Below are 16,373 nucleotides of genomic sequence, written 5' to 3'. Positions count from 1 at the left end.
ACGAATATGAAACCGAATGGATGGTTTTATATTTTATAACGGTTCTCCCGCCTGAATAAGACCAATAGTGGAATTGTATGAAGGTGAATTGATTCCTCTGATCTTAACGAACTTTATAGGAAGATTATTTACCGAAATAATACTCTCAGAGAATTCCTATCGGGTAGTGAATTTACACCGGAAGGATTAATTTGCCAAAAACGACTTGTTCCAAGAAGCTGTAGACTCCATCGTAGTGGTATACGTGGGCAACCAATGAGGGATATTCATAATAGACCCTACAAGTCATTTTCAGAGGTTATTGAGGGCAAGGAGGGTCGATTTAGAGAAATTCTATCTCGCAAGCGGGTCGATTATCAGGTCGCTCCGTAATTGTTGTCGGCCCATCTCTTTCATTACACCAATGTGGATTACCTCGAGAAATGGCAATTGAGCTTTTCCAAGCTTTTTGTAATTCGCAATTTGATTGGAGATGCACACCTTGCCTGTATTTTACGAGCTGCTAAGTGCATGATACGGAAGGGGAATCCCATAATATGGGAAAGTTCTTCGGGAAGTTATGCGAGGCCATCCTGTACTGCTGAATCGGGCACCTACTTTGCACAGATTAGGCATACAGGCGTTTCAGCCCTCTTGATAGAGGGAACGCGCCATTCTCTGCATCCATTGTTCGTGGGGGTCTAACGCAGATCTTGACGGGTTCAGATGGCCGTTCATGTCCCTTTATCTGTCGAAGCTCAAATATCGAGGCTCGTCTTCTGATGTTTTCCGCATCTCAATTTATTATCTCCCGCTACGGGCGATCCCGAATCTGTACCGAGTCAGGAATGCTTCTTGGTCTTTATGCGCTAACAAATGAAAGTAGGCAAGGAATCTATAGAAATAGACATCTTGGTTTTATAGACAGGGTTAACGTATATTCCACCAAACTACTTCATTTCAGCAGTTACTGTGACTTACTTACGGCCAAGGAATCGAGACAAGTGGATTCCCACAGTCTATTGTGGCCTTCGATGGAAAATCGATCTGCAAATTATTAGTTCGAAAATTCGTGAATTATCTTCCGAATCTCATTATGAATCGTCAGGAACTTCTTTTCACTTCTACGAAAATTGCCGAATTAGAAAATGTAGGGATGGATCTATCTCTAGTATGTATGTACTTACAAAGGGCCGTCGCATTTTATTCAATCAACAATTGAAGGAAGCAATGCAAGGTGTATCAAAGAATTCTTTTTCATACACACCACCTCATCTACGCTGAGTACATCAACAATCGATAGGTGTAATACAATAGTAATAATGAGGAATGATAAAGCTTTTATTATAGGCAATGGTTGAGGGTGAATAAATAAAATGAATCAGTTTAATGAAATTGAGAAGTTAATAACAGAGAGCTTGCTAAATACTGCGATATAAAACAACATATATATATATGAAGTTGAGGTCTTCATAATGATGGATCGAAATGAATTACCTTTCTGCAACAAGACGATCGATAGGGCTGCGATGAGGAGACTCATCGGCAAGTTAGTTGTTTGTTTCGGAATTGCGTCTACACAAATATCTCAGATCAAGTGAAAGTTTTGGGTTATCAGGCAAGCTACAGAAGCATCTATCTCATCGGGTATTGACGACCTTTCAGCAGTACCAACCAGAGGTTGGCTTGTCACGAGACGCGGAGAAATAAGGTTACGTCTCGGAGGGGCATTACCGCTGCGGAAGTCTGCATGCCATAGAAAAGTTGCTCAATGCAATTGAAGCCTGGTATGCCACAAGTGAATGTTTGAAACGAGAAATGAGTCCAAGTTTCAAGATGATTGATCCTTTGAATCCCGTTCACATGATGTCTGTTTCAGGAGCCCGAGGACCATCTCCAGGTCCACCAATTGCTTGGCATGAGGGGATTAATGGCAGATCCTCGAGTCAGTAATTGACCTACCTATCCGAAGAAATCTGCGCGAAGGTTATCTCCCTGACAGAATATAATATTTCTCGCTACGGTGCTCGCAAAGGGGTTGTGATACCGCCGTGCGAACTTCAGATGCCGGATACCTAACACGTAGACTTGTCGAAGTTGTTCAACATATTGCTGTACGAAGAAGGGATTGTGAAACTCCTAGAAGTCTCGCTTTTTGACTTCAAATACTGGCGAACGAAGACGAGGATTTCTTGGCACGATGCCGCATCAGGGATTGGTTGGACGTGTGTTGGCGGATCATGTTTACTGGGATGTTAGATGTATTGCCACCGCGTAACCAAGATATTAGCGACGGATTGGCTAGTACTTGATGGCGTCCTCGCAGCCAATACATGTGAGATCTCCTTTGACATGCAAAGCATTTCCGGATTTGTCAGTTCTGCTACGGTTGGAGCCTTGCCCATTGCAATTTAGTATAATTGGGTGAAGCCGTTGGTATCATTGCGGGTCATCAAATTGGAGAACCGGGAACTCAATTGACATCGAGGACTTTTCATACAGGTGGGGTATTTACAGGGGATATTGCGGAGTACGTACGAATTTCCATTCAATGGACTTATTAAATTTGACGAAAGATTACTTCATCCGACGCGTACGAGGCACGGGGCATCCTGCTTGGATGTGCCGAAACGATTTACCCCTCTTTATTGGCAATTCCGTCGGTACACAAAAATTCTCTTATTCCAGCCCAGAGTCTGCTTATGATTCGAACTGGTCAATATTTGAGTCGCAACAAGTTATCGCGAAGTACGAGCCAAGGAGTTTCCTCCAAAGAATGTATTAGAAAACCTATTTATCCAAACTCGAGGGGAGAATTCACTGGAGTAAATTTGTTGGCATGTCCGTGATTCCATCTGCAATATCGCTCGTCTCGTACGAGAGGCGAGCCATATATGGATTCTTTCGGGATCTCCATCCAAATTTGATGGGACTCTTTTTTTTCATAAAGATCAAGATAGAGTTAGGATAAAACCCCACCCTATCAAAAGGATACGCAGTCACATCGGAGGGATTTTTGAAGCACAAGCCAGTGCTAGTAACTGCGTAGATCGTCGAAAAGGGATTCAAGAATTTGGAACCGATTCAAAATATTTTTCAAATTGGTCAAAACGTCCGAGATCCAATTACATCCTTCAAATGTCTGGTTGAGAGCGGCCGAGCTAGAAAACTCGGTTTCTTTGCTGATGGAACGATGCCAAAAAAAATATCAAAAAATTAGATTTTGTAAGTATCAATGTTCAATTAAACAATGGTTCGGATCAGGATCACATTTTTGCCACCTATGAAAACTTCGAGTATCAAACCATCGTTTTCAGGGATCATAAAGTATGGCACTGTAGAAATAAACGGTCAATCCGAAGAGACTCCAGTTAGATGTGGGACAGGGAATAAAAGTTCTCGTCCTTGGTGCAGGGTAGTTAGAAAAGGAAATTTCTTCCCGATTCCAGAAGAGGTTTATCTTACGCACGAACCCTCGTCGTCTATTTTTGGTGACAAATAATGCTATTGTTAAAAAAGGTGCGCAAATCACTAACAATATTATTACCAAATCAGGTGGATTGATTCGGATGAGAAAGAGATCAAGAGATGCTACTACAATAAGAATTCTCCCTGGATATATTTATAATCCAGAGAAGCAAATAATATATCCAAACGGGGTAATACATTACTAGCGCCGGGTAATAGGATTTCGGATGACATTGAAGTCAAAAATTGGATTTACATACACTTTACATTTCGCAGAAAAGGAAAACCTTTGTCCCGATGACACCAGTTAGCGAGTATAACTTATCCAGCGATTCTCTGGCACAAGTAGCATCTCGATTTGACAAACCAAAACACAGAGACGCGCAAAAGCCAAGACCCTTTCGTTCATTTGTTGCAAAAATGGGGAAAAAATTGAAGTAATTAACGATGTGCCTACTCAATTAGTTCGGCTTTGTTTGATAATTGAATGGCAGAAATATTTGCACGAAACCCTTCCTAGAAAAAGAAACTATTTCTCTCTTATCAGTGTGAAAATAAGTTTTTTGTTCAAAACTTTTCTTCAAGTAAATCCGATGGTATCTCCCCCTACACAAAGAGGAGTCAGGGTTGATGAAATCTTTCGAACATCAACGCCTCTTGGCAAACCATCTCTCTCCTCAACTTGATCTGGCTAACATTGTTGTAAATCAGCTGTCAACTGTCAGGGTATCATTCATTTGACTTTGGAACCAGCCACATCATTCCTGATCTTGTCGCCATTTAATTTGTCCCGTAATATATTCAGTTACTGATACGAGGGATGGTGGTTGCGGAGGAGAAATTGGGAAATACTTCTACGGGTCAGAAGATGGTTTCTTCTGCATCGGCGAGAATAAAAAAAAGATCTCACTGAGTTCAAATGTATTTCAGAAATTATGCAAATCAAATCCAAATGTATGAAGAGGGATGGATTAAAGCTAGAAGAGCAAGTTCCAATCCAGAGAAAGCTGAGGAGGTAGTCTAGTGGGGACTTTGTCCCCTTTTTCTTGTTCATCGATTCCCCATCATCTATCACTCGGCGGCAAAAACCTTTCTACCAGAAAAGGTTTCGTTGATTATTCGATAGATAAGTCGGAACATCAAGATTTCTATCTGATTGATGAAAGTAAATTACTACTGAAATGCCCCATAAATTTTTATGTTAAAAAGGGTTTCTTGGACAAACCTTCTTATTTACCGACAAGAGTGTTTAGTCGAGAAATCATGTTAATAGTCTAGGACTACCGATCAGTGAAAGTCGATATCTACATCGGATCGGAAGTTTTCAATCTGGCCAGGTCATGTGCCATTCACCAAGATTATTCATTAGTGAGAACGGGTAAAACCTTTTTGGCAACCGGGGAGCAAATCCCCATAAGAGTTCGGGGATATCCTTGAGGAAGGAGATACGTTAATAACATTGCCGTATGACAGATTGAAATCTGGAGACATTACTCAAGGTCTCCCAAAGGTTGAGCAACTCCTGGAGTCCCGTTCCATTGCTTCTATTTCAGCAGGAATTGGAGATCTTTTTGAGAAATGGTGTCAAAATATTACTAAATTAATTGGGAATCCCTGGAGTCACTTGCTAGGTGCTGGAAGAAGTATGGAGCATTGCCAATTGATTCTAATTGATCAAATTCGAAAAGTTTATGAGTCTCAAGGAGTACGGATATGCGACAAGCATCTAGAATATTTTGTCTGCCAATTGATTACATCTAGGGTCGTAGCGTCTGAAGATGGGGTAACTATGTATTCCTTCCTGGGAGATTGTTGAGTTATCACAGGCGGAACGTATAAATCGTGTTTTAAAGAAATCAATTTTTTACGAGCCTATTGTATTGGTATGACAGGCTTTCTCTTAGTACTACTAGTTTTTTGCGGAAGCAAGTTTTCAAGAAACCACTCGAGTATTGGCTAAAGCTGCCCTTCGCGGCCGAATTGATTGGCTGAAGGGGTTGAAAGAAAATGTTGTTATTGGCGACTCCGTTCCCGTCGGAACAGGTAGTCCAGAAATCTATTGTCAATTAAATATAAATAAAGAGAAAGAATCTCGTTTGGCAAGTGGGGGTAGTAAGAAGTTGACAAAATTGGGAGACTGGAAGTAGTCTAAGTGGTTACCATAAAAAACGGGATTTCAATCCCAGTTTTTTCATTCGTAAAGAATTGAATAGATCTTTCACTCGTCTTCATCTTGATATGTGGTAAAAAGTGGCAGACAATTTCTTCGCGCATTTCAAACCGCGAAATGATTCACTGGATTGTAACAATTTACAAATTTAGTTAAAATGAGACAAATCACATCCGTTTTCATAAAAGAGGGGAAGATGCAACAGAAAAATCGGACTATCGACTTGGAAGGAATGATGGCAGCAGGAATTCACTTTGGACATCAAACCCAGAGATGGAATCCAAAGATGTCTCCTTATATATTTACAGAACGTAAGGGTTTTCATATTCTCGACTTAACTCAGACCGCTCGTCTCCTATGAAGCTTGTGACTCGGTATTTGATGCAGCAGTAGAGGGAAAGGAGTTTCCGATGGTGGGTACGAAGAATCAAGTAACTGATTTAATAGTATCAGCTGCATTGAAATCTCAATGCCATTATGTAAACGAGAAATGGTTAGCTGGTACGTTAACGAATTGGGTCACTACAGAGACACGTCTCCGCAGGTTTCAACACTTACAAACTGGGGGCGATTTGGGAGAATTCGACCGACTTCCGAAACGGGAGGCCGCGATTTTGAAGGGATAATTGGTTAGATTAAAAAAGTGTCTAGGTGGAATTCAATATATGTCAGATTTCACCCGATATTGCGATAATTACCGATCAACACGAATAATCTATTGCCCTCAAAGAATGCAGTATTCCGGGTATTCCACAATCTGTATCGTTGATACAGATTGTGACCCAGATCTTGTAGATGTTCCAATTCCTGGTAATGATGATGCTAGATCCTCGATCCGATGGATATTGGATAAACCTGCATTAGCTATTAGCGAGGGTCGTTCAAACATAAAGGTAACTTAATGGGCCGAAAGGCGGTTAACTATACACCGACCTTGTTGATTGCAACGAAATACCCAAAGGCATTATTATTATTTGGGAAAATGGATTGATTTGATAAATCGTATAGTTTGATGGAAAAGGAACTTGCCTCTTCCTACTCAGAACATTTATGTAATGAAAAATAGTTAGATAATTTTGCTCCTCATTGTGAGGGGGGGGGTATTATGCAAATTGAACAATTGGCAAATTAATGAAATTGATAATCCGCATCAAGTATCAAGTGTAGAAGTAGGTTAACATCTCTATTGGCAAATAGGAAACTTTCAAGTTCATGCACAGGTTCTTATAACTTCTTGGGTTGTCGTCGCCATATTGGTAGCTTTACCCGCTACAACTACCGGCAATTTGCAATCGATACCAACTGGTACACAAAATTTTATCGAGTATGTTCTTGAATCTATTCGAGATTCAACCAGGACCCAGATGGGGAAGAGGGATATCGACCTGGGTCCCATTTTATTGGAACAATGTTTCCATTTATTTTTGCTTCTAACTGGTCAGGTGCTTTGCTACCCTGGCGAGTCATTCAGTTACCTCATGGGGAGTTGCTGCACCTACGAACGATATTAACACCACCGTCGCATTAGCCTTGCTTACATCAGTAGCACATTTTTACGCGGGTTTGTACGAAGGAGGGTTTAGCTATTCCGGCAAATACATACAGCCAACTCCGATACTCCTACCTATCAATATTTTGGAAGACTCCACCAAACCCCTATCGCTTAGTTTCGATTGTTTGGAAACATTTTGGCTGACGAGTTGGTAGTAGCTGTTCCCGTCTCCCTAGTACCCCTAATTGTCCCTGTACCTACGATGCTTTTGGGATTGTTACAAGTGGTATCCAAGCTTTAATCTTTGCCACTTTAGCTGCAGCTTATATCGGGGATCTATGGAAGGTCATCATTAGTGGGATGAGGAAACGTAACTCTAATTTAGTTGCGGGAAATCTCTTTTCCTTTTGGGTACAATTACAATCTGGCGGGTCACTATAGCGAGAAAAAGCCGTTTATTGTGGTATCATAAAACTACATTATAAAATTATACCCGCGTTTTTCCCTTCTTCTCTTTCGTCACTTTTAGTATCCCCCAAAAAAAGGGATGGTTTCTTCTCTCCTCACACATATCCACCGCCTACATACAGATTAAATCAATTGTTTTAAGTATTCAATGAATAAATAAGTAAATAAAAAAGATGGTAATGAGTTTCGGTGCCGGTCGCAAATGTTTTTGCGAGAATTTTTGAGCGCGCGGGGGGGGGGGGGGGGGGGGAAATATACATTGTTTTTCCATTTCTCGTTCAAGCCGTTAATGCTAAATCCTAATTGTGTTTATCCCATGATAATATTTTCAGGTAAAGCTATTCCATTTTACTGTCGTTGGGTATAGGGGAGACGTGCTTTGACAAGTGATTGTTATTAATACCGAATATCCAAAAATATTTTTCCAGCTTTTACCTAAATTTAAAAGTCAAATTAGTCGAGAAATGTTCCCGATCGACGTCTAGTAGAAGTGAAGTAGATATTTCTTTCCTAAACCGTTGCTTCCCAGTTAACATAGACTAAATATGCGGAAACTGGAGTACATTATTGGTCCCAACTATATTTACGTGGAATTAATTTACTATTTTTTTTTTTTAACCTTTACCAAATTCAATTTTCTTCATATTCGACGGAATAAGCAAAATCGACTAAAGTTCCTAGATTAAATAGGAGGAGACTAATATGAATCCATTGATTTCTGCCGCTTCCGTCATCGCCGCTGGGTTAGCTGTAGGCCTTGCTTCAATCGGACCGGTGTGTTGGTCAAGGCACTGCCGCGGGTCAGGCGGTCGAGGGTATAGCAAGACAGCCAGAAGCAGAAGGTAAAATACGAGGCACTTTATTGTTAAGTTCGGCTTTCATGGAAGCTTGACAATTTATGGATCAGTTGTAGCTCCAGCCCCGTCATTTGCAAATCCGCCTGTCTAAACCATCTCGATATAAGAAATAATTATAAAAAAAAAATCAATTGGATATATGGTCTGCCCTCCCCTCGGGGGGGGGCAAATTGTCTCTTCATTATTTGACCAAGCTTTTGACTCGCCTTTTATCTCCCGCCTCCTACCAAATAAAAAATTTTCAGTAAATTTTGTTAGACAGACCACGAGTCATTTCCAAAATGTATGATTTGAAAAGAAAATCCCGCTTCCTTCCGTGATTGTCTCCCTTCGCTCCCCAATTAAAATTAATGTGTCAATTCTTGCTAGGCTGGATCAGAAATTGCCCAAAACGTAAAACCTTCGAGGAGGGAAAAGAATACGAGAAGTCTAAGTGAGATCATCGCTCCCTCGAGTTATTGGACCCTCGCTGGAACTATTGGGCTAAATACTAATATATTTGAGATAAACACTAATTAACTTAATCCTGGTACTAGGTATATTATTTTATTACGGAAAGGGGTGTGTGCGAGTCGTCTATCTAAGTAAAAGAACTGATTTCCCCAGTTGCACCTGAATTGATAATTTATATTAGAGGAGGTGCAAAACTCCAACGAATTACCTGCAAGTGAATGTTATGCAGGAACCAGAGCATTCCGCACAATCGTGAAACCGCAATTCTCACTGATCAATTTCCAGAAATTCGTTAATATGGTTAAAGTGGAATGTCTTGAAGTCTTGGCAAATCCGGGTTTTCTTTTCCCTGTCGCGTAACTCAAGTCGCGGGAGAGAATGCACAATTAATCTCGTTACATAACGCCCGTATCGGGAATGCTTCAACTTATCCTTTTCCTTATCGAGACATTATAGGTGGATATGGGAGTTGATTTATTCCAATCTTGCTTAATTTGCCGAAGAGACAACCCATATGAAACAAAAAATACTTAGAGGAAACGGCTTCCAAAAAAGAAATTAAATAAATTTTGGAGAGCTACCAATTTACAAACTTCTCGAAGAAATCTCAGTTATTCTATCCGAACTCATTTGGTGTGAATCCTGATAGTCGAGACGGAAGGCGGAAGCAGGCCCGGGTAGGATGATCACCTTTTAGATTTCCTAACTTAACTCGTCATGATAAGCGGGCACGAAAGAAAGAGGATTGAAAGATCCATGTTCGGTTTGGGAAGAGATCGTGAATCTTTGAGAATTGAAGATTTATAATCTACTTTCATTGATCAATTTATTAGAAAATCGTGAAAGGACAATTTTGAACACGATTCAAGATGCGGAAGCGCCACAAGAAGCGACTGAAAAACTTCAGAGAGCTCGTCTTCGATTGCAACAAGCGGAAATGAAAGCGGACGAGATTCGCATTATTGGACTTACGAAAATGGATAGGGAACGGCGAGATCTCGTTGATGCAGCTGACAATGATTTAAGGGAACTTGAAGAGAGTAAAAATTATGCAATTCGTTTTGAGAAGCAACGAGCAATTGAGCAGGTTCGACAGCAAGTTTCTCGACTAGCCTCCGAAAGGGCTTTCGAAAGCTTGAACGGTCGTCTAACTAATGAATTTCAGCTACGAATGATTGATTACCACATCGGCTTGCTCAGAGCCATGGCTAACAAATCCACGTAATCACAGCTTTCAGCCTCCATCTTATCATGAAAAAGGTTTCATTTTTACCTCTCCTTTTCGCAGTAATAATTTTTGGCAAAAATGGTAATAAACATTCAACCTGAACGAGATTGGCAGCATCATTCGCAAGCAAATCAAAGGGTATGTTCCGGAAATGAAAGTTGTTAACATCGGTACTGTGCTTCAAGTGGGAGACGGAATCGCCCGTATTCACGGACTTGATGAAGTAATGGCTGGCGAATTGGTGGAATCCGAAGACGGTACAGTTGGCATTGCTTCGAATCCGGAATCTGATAATGTTGGGGCTGTGCTGACGGGTGATGGTCTAACTATACGAGAAGGGGGTTCAGTACGGGCAACGGGTAAGATTGCTCAAATACCAGTCAGTGACTCGTTTTTAGGCCGCGTTGTAAATGCATTGGCGCAACCTATCGATGGAAAAGGACAAATCCCAGCTTCTGAGTTCAGATCGATAGAATCTTCCGCTCCGGGGATTATTTCAAGACGCTCCGTGTACGAACCCCTACAAACAGGTCTGATTGCTATTGATTCTATGATTCCCATCGGTCGTGGCCAGCGAGAGTTAATTATTGGGGATAGACAGACTGGCAAAACGGCAGTAGCTACAGATACGATTCCAAATCAAAAAGGTCAAAATGTCATATGTGTTTATGTAGCTATTGGCCAAAAGGCTTCATCTGTGGCTCAAGTAGTTGACACCTTTCGGGAACGTGGCGCCCTGGAATACACCATCGTAGTCTCGGAAACTGCAAACTCTCCAGCCACTTTGCAATACCTCGCGCCTTACACAGGGGCAGCTCTAGCCGAATACTTCATGTATCGCAAACAGCATACTTGATTATCTACGACGATCTCTCTAAACAAGCTCAAGCTTATCGACAGATGTCTTTATTATTGAAACGCCCGCCCGGGCGAGAAGCGTATCCGGGAGATGTTTTTCACTTACATTCCCGCCTCTTGGAGAGGGCCGCTAAATTGAGTACCCAATTAGGGGAGGGCAGTATGACAGCTTTACCCATCGTTGAGACACAGGCAGGAGATGTCTCGGCTTACATTCCTACCAATGTTATTTCTATTACCGATGGATAAACATTTCTATCAGCAGATTTATTTAACGCCGGGATTCGACCGGCAATTAATGTGGGTATCTCTGTATCTAGGGTAGGCTCTGCAGCTCAAATTAAAGCAATGAAACAAGTAGCCGTAAATTGAAATTGGAATTGGCACAATCTGCAGAATTGGAGGCTTTCGCGCAATTTGCTTCCGATCTCGATAAAACTACTCAAAATCATTAGCTAGAGGACAACGCTTGCGCGAGCTTCTCAAACAATCTCAGTCAGTCCCCATTAGCGGTGGAAGAACAAGTAGCTACCATTTACACCGGAGTTAACGGATATTTAGATGTTTTAGATGTTGAACAAGTAAAACGGTTCCTGGTTCAGCTACGGAATATGTAGCAACACGAGTAAACCTAGTTTTGGGGAAATTATTTCGTTCTACAAAGGTGTTTACGGAACAAGCGGAAGCCCTTTGAAAGAAGCAATTAAGGAATCAACGGAACTTTTTTTACTGCAAGAGAGATGAGTATGACTGATTAAGCCCCACATAGCATAGCACAGAATCAGTTCGACACATCAGCCGACACATCCCTCCTGCATTAGGGTTATTATCACGAAATTACGTCCAATAGGATTTGAACCTATACCCAAGGTTTAGAAGACCTCTGCCCTATCCATTAGACGATGGACGTATCCCCCCCCCCCCCTCTTTCGTCCCCCCCTTTCCGATTTTCAATGTTGGTTTGACACATTCACGTATAGGGTACGCCCAGTCGGGAAGGGCTTAACTTCTGTTTGCTCAAGATTCAGTTGTCAGGTGGAATATAAGGTTTGGCTCGAATGAACCGGGATGGGATGCACTAGTAAATAGGAGAAGTGGTGTTGTGGCATAATTAGCAGCGGTAGCGGAATCGAACCCGCATCAGTAGCTTGGAAGGCTAAAGGTTATAGTCGACACTAACAAATAGTTGTGTTGCCGCTAATTCAAAACCGAACTTGGACGTTTCGGTCCATTCGCTCCTTCATGGGAAAAATCTGGTTCAAGATTAGCATGGATTTGCCTAAAACGTTTAATTGATCGTACGAGCCTACGCTGCGAAAAACGGAAGGTAGCTGCCCCCTCCGTCATTTCACTTGACGAGGACAAGTAACTTGGATTGGCTACCCCAATCTTGAGGAAGACACACGACCTTCCCAGACTCCACGTTTTTTATAATCATCTCTTTCTTCTTTATATCCCACGCTAAAGGAATAAAACTAGATGCCTTTTAAGGCGCCAAATACATTTCTAGCATAGCACCTACGTCGGTTTCGGATGCATCCCGTCCCGGTCGTATGTGCAGACCAGGGGGTATACTTACTAACTTCTCAGATGATCCTTTGGAAAAAAAAAAGATTGTGTTACTGATTTTTTCTTTTATTTCGTTCTTTATTTTTTTTTTTTTTCAGGAAAAAACCCTTAGGGAAATATATCTCACCGAGTTGTTGAAACGAGGGATCCCGTTCAACAACCAAATAGATGTCAATAATCTGACAAACCCGGATTTATTTATTCCAACTTTCTTTCCCAGATTTATTCTCTGAGGTTTAGTGACGATGAGTCAGCTATCTTAGACGTCTACCAAGATTTTTTTCTTTATTTATCTCCCCGGAAGTAGAAATTAAACCAAGTATTTCTTGGGGTACCAAAACAATTCTGCTTCGTCACTATCTTCCCTAGTTCTTGAAATGAATGAGTGACGAGATTGATTAATCTACCTCTAATTTTGAGAAATAAGAAAACACATATTTTCTGCGAAGATAAAGTTTTTTCTTTTCAGTTAATTTAGCCGAGATACGATCCCTCAACTATCAAAATCACTGCGAGACGAGTCACACTTCTTACCACTAAACTATACCCGCTACGATACAAACTTATTGTAATATATAAATAGATAGATGTAAATAGAGAGATTAATTGCACAATGTTTGTTGAGACTTGCACAAATCAACATATCTGCATTGGTATAGAGGGAGCCCCCCTCCCCCCCCCCCCTTTCCCATTTCTTATGAATTGAATGAATCCCTGTAAAATACAAAATTAATTAATGCGAACAATCTCATAAATTACCTTTACGGATAGCCAATAGTGCAATTACTAACGGTCCCGATGCAGCTACAAGTGTGAGTACGACGAGTTGTGTGATTATTTCTAGATTCATTACTTCTCCTTAATTTAATAGATAGATATTTTTTCTCTATCTTATCTATCTATTTTGACAAATATATTTAAGTTAAGTGTCGAAAAGATTCTCTGCCTGTTTTTGAAATATGGTATGGTATATATAAATAGCTCTCGTTTCAATCAATTGATGTGAAACTATTTGTCAAAATCAGCATCAGATAGTACGTATTTAGCGACGATCGCTGAATGTAAGTTCCTACAAACTGAAGCGAGCTGGTAATCAATCAAATCTATTTATTTATCCTTTATTTATCTATCCTTACTGAGTGAAGAAGGGGAACAGAGAAAGAAAAAAAAAAAGTATGATATCAACTCCATGTGACAAGGTAGCTATTCAACCACTCCCAAGTCTACCGTATCTCAGGTAAATATTTAGCAATAATTATTGCTATTCAATTCAATTTGATTTGGAAAAAGGAGAAGTGGCTTAGACAACTCAAATCCGGTTGGGATGGGAACATTGATTTCCAGCAAAAATCCCTATTTGGGAAGATATTCTCAAAAATCTACTTTTTATTACCACTTTTACGTTGCATCCGTAAATAGATAAGCAAGAGGGGGTCCGACATCTTTTCACAACTTTGTTGTGAAAGAAAAGTTTTTTTTCTTCTCTTCTTTCAAAGATTGTACAAAATTTGACTCCGATGTTTTAATTAAGTTTATATTCCTACATTAATACTTTGTATATTTAGACTTACACACTAAATTAGTGTTAAAATTGAGTGAGGCCGCAGGCACCCTAAGTATTTAGAGAGATGGCCGAGGGGTTTAAAGTGTCGGATTGCTAATCCGTTGTACAATTTTTATGTACCGAGGGTTCGAATCCCTCTCTCTCCCTTATTACTCAATTGGCTAAATTGATGTAGTATCTAATTTTTGCCATCGATAAAAATGAAGTGAAACACTACTTCTCCTTCAATCTTTACGACCGGGGTTTCGTCCGGGATCATTTGATAAAAATCCAAATACAAAAAGCGAGACAAAAAATATGACCACTGCATAGACAAATAGTTTGAGGGTAAGCATGATGTAACTCCATGTCTACAACTAAAGGTGATAAAATAAAAGGAAAGGAAAGAAAATTTTTACTCGCTCAAAATCTACATTTTCTTTCTTTTCATGCATCTCTATATGCATTAATCTTCTATGTGAAATCCAAACCCCTCTTCCCCACACTTTCTTCTTTCCAACCTATACCCCGTTTGTGAGAGCTATTGGAGAAGTGTTGAGAATCAACAGAATCTGGATTCAACCGATCTTTTGGGTATTATCGAAAACTAACTGCGGCTTGCCAAACAAAAGCTAGGAGGAGAAAGAACACCGGGATTACCGGCATTACGTCTACAATTGGATCGAAAATGGCATAAGCTTCGGGTAACTTGGCCAAAAAGGCATCGCCAAAGTGAAGAGAATTTTCTAGATAAATACTGTACGAGACTGTCATGTCTACTCTCCAGTTATGGAACATGTGATTTTCTATTAACATGTCTATGTTTTTATACTTTATTGTTTGATTGGGCAACTTGTCGGACATCTAGATTTTTTTGTTCACGTACATAAATAGGATTACGTATTATCATAGATTTCTGCATCTGAATGAGGTAAGTATCAGGAGATTCAATTCTTAGTTAAACCAAATCTCTCCTAAATAGGCTTCCAATTAGTTTTCTTTCGCCAAATACCGGCAATTCCTATCAAATTCAATTCACCTATTCAGTTGCTTTTTCCTAGGAGTTGAGTGTTCGTTAAGTTGGGGGAAGCGGTTGACAGTAAAGCCGATGTGTGAGATATTGGTTGCAATAATCATTTGTGGGGCGTGGCCAAGCGGTAAGGCAGCGGGTTTTGGTCCCGTCACTCGGAGGTTCGAATCCTTCCGTCCCAGTTTTGAGAAGAAGAAGAGGGTGTTGAATTGCGCTTCCACGTACCGAGAAGTAACGAAATGAAAAGTAACTCCTTTGATTAATCTTCCATTCATATTATGATGATAAGCACATGTAGCAATAGATTTTTTTGGATACGAAGCAACGAAATAGTGAAAGTAAACTATGAAATTAGCTCATCGGATGTACGCGGGACCCGCTCACATCGGTACCCTACGGGTAGCCAGTTCCTTCAGAAACGTACATGCTATAATGCATGCCCCTTTAGGAGATGATTACTTTAACGTAATGCGTTCCATGCCGAAAGGGAAAGAGATTTTACCCCAGTAACTGCTAGTGTAGTGGATCGCCAGTGTTAGCACGTGGATCCCGGGATAAGGTTGTAAGTAATATAAGCCGAAAAGGTGAGGAATAACGCCCTGACTTAATTGTATTGACACCTACGTGTACCTCTAGTATCCTACAAGAAGATTTACAAAATTTTGTGGATAGAGCTTCCCTGTATTCTGAGTCCGACGTAATTCTCGCCGATGTCAATCACTACCGAGTTAACGAGCTTCAAGCTTCGGAAAAACTTTGGAACAAATAGTTCGATATTAATTAGATAGGGCCCGCAAGGAAGTATTTTTAACCGGTCCCTGACAGATGTTCCTTCAGCCAATATTATAGGAATTCTCACCCTAGGTTTTCACAATCAACATGACTGTCGCGAGTTGAAACGTCTACCTGGAGAATCGGGGTTTCAATTAATCAAATAATCCCAGAAGGAGAGTTCTTAATAATCTCAAGGATTTGCCAAGAGCTTGGTTTAATATAGTCCCTTACCGGGAGATAGGTTGATGGCAGCAAGTTTCTTGGAGAAAGAATATGGAATGCCTTATATATCAACAACTCCGATAGGTATTTCAAATACAGCCGACTTCGTAATGCAGGTGGAAAAACTTATGAATTTCTGGGCTACTGTATTACTGGGAAAGAAACTTCATTACGATCAATATGTTGAAAATCAAACTAAATTTGTTTCTCAAGCAGCTTGGTTTTCCAATCTATCGATGCCAAAATTTAGCTGGAAAGAAGC

This window comes from Adiantum capillus-veneris, unplaced genomic scaffold (genome assembly GCF_014529385.1).
Source record: "Adiantum capillus-veneris isolate H3 unplaced genomic scaffold, ASM1452938v2 Hic_scaffold_325, whole genome shotgun sequence".
In the NCBI taxonomy this organism is placed as follows: Eukaryota; Viridiplantae; Streptophyta; class Polypodiopsida; order Polypodiales; family Pteridaceae; genus Adiantum; species Adiantum capillus-veneris.
This window is presented reverse-complemented; position numbering follows the sequence as displayed.